The following is a 6,000-nucleotide window of genomic DNA, read 5'->3' as shown; positions in this document are numbered from 1 at the left end:
AATTGTCCTATGGTATATATATATATATATATATATATATATACTAGGGGGGCTTCGCCCCCTGCGCGCTTCGCGCGCCAACCCCCTATCTCTATTTTTATATTTATTTTAATTTTTATAAATTTAAAGTAATTTATTCTTAATATCAATGCATCTTAATAAATTGCATACAATACATGACAAAATACACATAGATTTTGACGTAATGTAACAATCGTTATGGACCTTTTTTATCTATATGTCAAAAATTAGATTAAACTTTGACATATATTTTGACCCATTTTAACCTATAGGTTAAAAAGACGTTAAATTTTAAATAGATTTTGACGTATCATAGATACGTTTATTGTCCTTTATTGTCCCTTTTTAAGTTGTAGTTAAATAAAAGTCAAATTACACATAGATTATGACGTAACTAAATGAGGAAGTAAAAATAAAACGTCAAAATTAGGTCAAAATTATAGGTGTAAGAGCAAACACAATTTTAAAATTACCTTACATTGTTAGGTCAGATGCCAAACTTCACCTCATCATTAAGTCTGCGCGCAGAAATTGTTTGACAAATTTTGACGTCTATGTCAAAGCTGCCCTCAAACTTGACCTAAATTTTGAGGGTAGCGGGAATTCTTTGTCAAATTTTGATGTGTAGGTCAAAACTGCCCTCAAAATTGACCTAAATTTTGAGGGTAGCGGAAATTGTTTGTCAAATTTTGACGTCTAGGTCAAAACTGCCCTCAAAATTGAAATCTTTGTCAAATTTTGACGCCTAGGTCAAAACTGCCCTCAAAATTGACCTATATTAACGTAATGTGAGGCCGTTATTTATCCTCTTTTTGACCTACAGGTCAAAAAATAGGTCAAATTAGACATAGATTTTGACGTAATGTGAGGCCGTTATCCTCTTTTTGACCTATAGGTAAAAAAATTGGTCAATTTTGACATAAGTTTTGACGGCCCCTTTGGGATAGGGCGCCCTTACAGAATCTTGAAACAGCGGCGGCGGCGATATCTTTTTGTAATATAGGTAGATATATATATATATATATATATATATATATATATATATATAATATCTTTATTTCAGCCCATTGGCCCAGAAACGGACTTGGTTTACTTGTCCTATGGACAAGTCCTTAGGACTTCGAACATTCGAAGTGGTTGAATCCTAACATTCGACCACTTGGCGTTTAGGGGAAAATCATGCGTCTCATAAAAATGACGATTTCGAAACGAAACAGTGAAAAATTATTAAAAAGTGGACAAAGTGGTAAAAGCAAAATTTGACAGGCGCTACTGCACTTACCATATGAATCAATGAAACATAATGTTTAAATGAATTAATGGGAATCTACTGTACCGACTTCACTGATTCTTATGGTAAATGTAGTCGCTCTGTGATCTTAATTTCAATGCTAAAAGAGGACCGTATTCACTGGACAAAAAAAAGATTTGAGTCAAACGTCCTAATACGGTTTTTACACAAATCCGTATTGGCTCAGAGCTCCTGCCAATTCTTATCGGGTCCACTCAATACTTTTTTCTACTGCACTGAAAAACTGTTGGCAGAACTTGTTCGCTCAATGCGCTGAAGTGTTGCGTTAAAAGCCTTAAGCACAACTGAGTCGGGTGCGGGAGACGACTTCGGGATATGGGCTTCCTAACCTCAAAATGTATGTAAATCTTACATATCCCGAAACCGTCTCCCGAAACCGAACAGTTGTGCTTAGGCCTAAAAAGAAACGCACAGCTCACTTTAGTTTTGGGAGAGTAACTCTCCTTTTTGGTAGAGCTGTCGATTTATTTGTCAAGCAGCCGCTCACTTAACGCCATTGGTAGTCCAGTTTAAGAAGTAGCGCTGCACAACAGTCAATAGCGGAACTGTTCTATCAACAGTTTTTCAGTGTGGGATGGAACCAATAGATGGACAGTAACAAAAAGAATTAAAACTGCTTCCAATGTAAATGAAAAAATAATATTGGGATCTGAAATCACGTGAAACGACCCATTGCTGTACCTGCTTTCGGAAACCATCTTGGTATTTTATCTCTTTTTAACATTGCACCAGAAAGAGATAAAAAATCAAGAAACCTTCGAAAGCAGGTAAACACCAGACGGCGTATCGTAGTAGTTCAGATCCCAATATGCCCTTTGGGGCCATCCATAAACCACGTAGCCTCTTGAGGGGGAGGGAGGGACGACCCCTTTCTGAATGTTAGCTTTTGTATATGTATAATTGAAGTTTTCAATTTTTTAGCCAAAAATTTAAGGTAAAAGCACCAGTACCTGGACATTGCAAAAAATGGAACCAATAGATGGACAGTAACAAAAAGAATTAAAACTGCTTTCAATGTAAATGAAAAAATAATATATGCCGTTTTTTAATATTAGCTTTTGGATCTCTGTTGGTTATATTTCAATTTTTCAATTTCTAAGCTCAAAATTTATCAAAAAAAAAATGGGTGTCCAAGTTTACCTTCTGCTTCATAACCTCAAAAACCAGCAGTACCAGTAGTTGGACAAAAACTTAACAGGCTTTAATCTAATTAAATAATGAATTAATTAACATAAAATGACTAACTAATAAATTTAATAGCTGAAAATATTAATTAATATACAAATGCAAACATAGTATGTAAATAAATATCATGCGTATTTTCTTATAATGTCCAACTATTGGTCCTTATCGTGTCCAACTACTGGACCAACTGGACCCTCTAAAAAGGCATGTCCAACTATTACGGTAAAGAAGCAATTAGTTATTTTCTAGATTTATATCTAACTAAAGTAAAAATTTAGACTAATTTTTTTAATTTGAATTCTTTAATCATAATACAAACGAAATATAAAAAGTTTGGCAAGTAAAACTATACTATTTTTTTAAAAATCGTTGCTAAATTTGCTTCTATCTTAAAAGTGTCCACGGAAAAAAAAGTACGTGAAATTTTCATTGACTCGATACTTGACTTTTGGATACGACACAAAATACTGAAAACAGTCTTGTACTTTTGCATGAGAGTTTCAAAAGCAGTCAATGAAAATTTCTAGTACCTTGCTTGAGAATTTCATTGACTTTCAAAAAAATTGTAAAATAAAAAAAATAATTTCCACTTGTTCACACAGTTTTTCTGAAATTCATTCACATATTTGGATAATTAATTACACAAACAAAGAACAATTATTGTATCACTTTTCGACGTTCGTCAACACTTATGAACTAACCTATAACACACACATATATTCGCGTATAACTTAAATATAAACACACACTTAACACTTAAAAGTACGTATCGAATTGTTCTTATATACCACATGGTGAAATTTTTCACGACTTCTGAGACATGCTATTTCACTGAAAACTGAGACTTACATAACATTCTGTTTTGTGAGAAACACAAAATAAAAAATATTTTTTTGAAAGTCAATTCTTGAAGACAAATATATATTAACACTATTTGTTTTTCATAAAATAATAGTATATTCACATCTGAAATTAACACAAATGGAAACAGACGATCAGTTGGCATTTACCTTGGGTAGAAACGCGCAACGCACACTGCGCATGCTCTACAGAATTTTCAAGCGCAGTCAACTAATCTTTCACGTACTTTATAAAACTGAACAAATGACTTTTCGTTAAAATTTAAAAAACACTGTTGCCCATACTAGTACTAGAATAACTCTAGGACTTTTCTATATTTTCTAATAAAAAGTATATGATACAGCCTTGTATTTTGTGTCCTATCCAAAAGTCAAGCACTTTCAAGGAAGGATTCACGTACTTTTTTTTCCGTGTCCAAGTACTGGTGCTTTTACCTTATCAAAAAAATTAAATTCACGAACTACTTAAAATCGAGTGTTCAACTTTATATCTTATGCTTTTTAACCTTGAGCACCAGCAGCACTAGTAGTTTTGGACAAAAACTTCACAGGCATTAAGGAGGTTCTATCGATAATTGATTTAATTAACAGATTTTAATAAAGGCCTAAGCACAACTGGTTCGGTTTCGAGAGACGGTTTCGGGATATGGGCTTCCTAACCTCAAAATATATGTAAATCTTACATATCCCGAAACCGTCTCCCGAAACCGAACCAGTTGTGCTTAGGCCTTAAAACTTGATGAGCAGCTAGATAAAGTTAATATAAAGACGTAGTTAAATTTTTGTGACCTCTAGGTACCTATGAAAAAAGTAATAAACATTTTTCAATTCCAACATTTCACATTGAGTCTTATGAGAATTGAGTAGTTTGTCATATATATTTACAAATTGCAAAGTATTAAATGAACAGATATTGATCTAAATTTTTTAAATACTAAACCGATATGCAATAATTACATATCTCTTAAAACAATTGTCAATAGGTACCTGTGAGATTTACAATAAATCAATTTATAAACAAAATTAATGTTTCATCTGATAATATAAACAACACTTATAACGTTTGGCAACATTGCATGCACTATGGGAGCGTTCACAAATTACGTAACATTATAAAGGGGAGGGAGGGGTCTAGCTATTTGTTATGTACAGCAGAAAAAATGGCGCTAATGTATGTAACAGTGTGTTACATGGGGGGAGGGGGGGGGGTCAAAATTTTTAAAAATTAGCGTTACGTAATTTGTGAACGCTCCCTATACACATTAAATTTGAGCGCGAAATTTAAATGATAATTTTCATCACAGGTTAGAAATAATTCGGCGTTGCCAAACGTTTTACGTTACCAAGTGAGTCAAATCATTAAATATTTGTCACTGTTTTGACTAGCTGCGTCAAGCGATAGAACCACCTTAATCTAATTAAATAATGAATGAATTAATATAAAATTGACTAACTAATAAATTTAATAGTTGACAATATTAACTAATATACAAATACATACATAAATAAATATTATGCGTATTTCCTTATATGTCCAACTATTACGGTAAAGAAGAAATTATTTATTTTCTAGATTTATATTTAACTAAAATAAAAATTTAGACTAATTTCTTTTAAGGGGTTACACCACTTTGACCATACGGTGGACACTATAACTCGGTCCAGAATTAAGCTAGACCAAAAAGTAAAAATGCTTTAGTTTCTGTAGCTCAAAATCTAGCGAAATACGTATCCGTTTTAAAAAAAATTTATTTTTCGCAAAATGGCATCGATTTGAAGGAAAAAGTCCATATTTTTGCCTAAATTTCATTATTTAAAGTTGTCTAGAAAATTTAAATATTAATATTTCGACAAATCCGTACGTATTTCGCTAGATAATTATATCACAAACAAAATAAAAAAAGAACTAAGAGGATCGATTGAAATTTGTGGCATCCAGAGTGTCCACCGATTTTTAAAATACAGTTTTGAGAAAAACGCGTTTAAAGTTTTCATTACAATGTAAACGTTGGCGCGCGACCCTGCTTGAACAGTTCGAAAATTGTCTTTTTACTTGAGATATCGATATATAACTAATGACATATCATTTTGGTAACCATAAGGAGTATTTTAAGCAAAAAAAATTTTTTTTTAATTTTTTGAAAATTTCAAAGTGGTGTAACCCCTTAATTTGAGTCCTTTAATCATAATACAAACGAAATATAAAAATGTTGTCAAGTAAAACTTTATTATCTTTGTAAAAATCGTTGCTAAATTTACTGCTACTTTAAAAGTATCCAAGTACCGGTGCTTTTTCCTTATAGTATGATCTTTACCCATACTTTTTTCTCATCTATATCACATACGCCATTGGTATTATTGCTGATCAAATTCACTAAGTTTGCATAATAAAAACTCACGACAGAGGGCATGCGAAGCGCGTTGAGTATTTCAATACTATTTTATGCAGAAATTTCTCTTAGTTTAGACAAAACTCAGTGCCGGCTTTAAGGTAGTGCGCGCCTGTGCGGTTGCACAGTGCGCCGCGCTGTAGGATGCGCTGCTACTTTAAAGGCGCTTTTGAGAAAATATTTTTTTTATATTTTCTATTTACTGGTATTCTCGAAATATCGACTGTTTATC

The sequence above is a fragment of the Leptopilina heterotoma genome, unplaced genomic scaffold (assembly GCF_015476425.1).
Source record: "Leptopilina heterotoma isolate Lh14 unplaced genomic scaffold, ASM1547642v1 Lhet_161, whole genome shotgun sequence".
Taxonomy (NCBI): domain Eukaryota; kingdom Metazoa; phylum Arthropoda; class Insecta; order Hymenoptera; family Figitidae; genus Leptopilina; species Leptopilina heterotoma.
Note: the sequence above shows the minus strand (reverse complement) of the source record.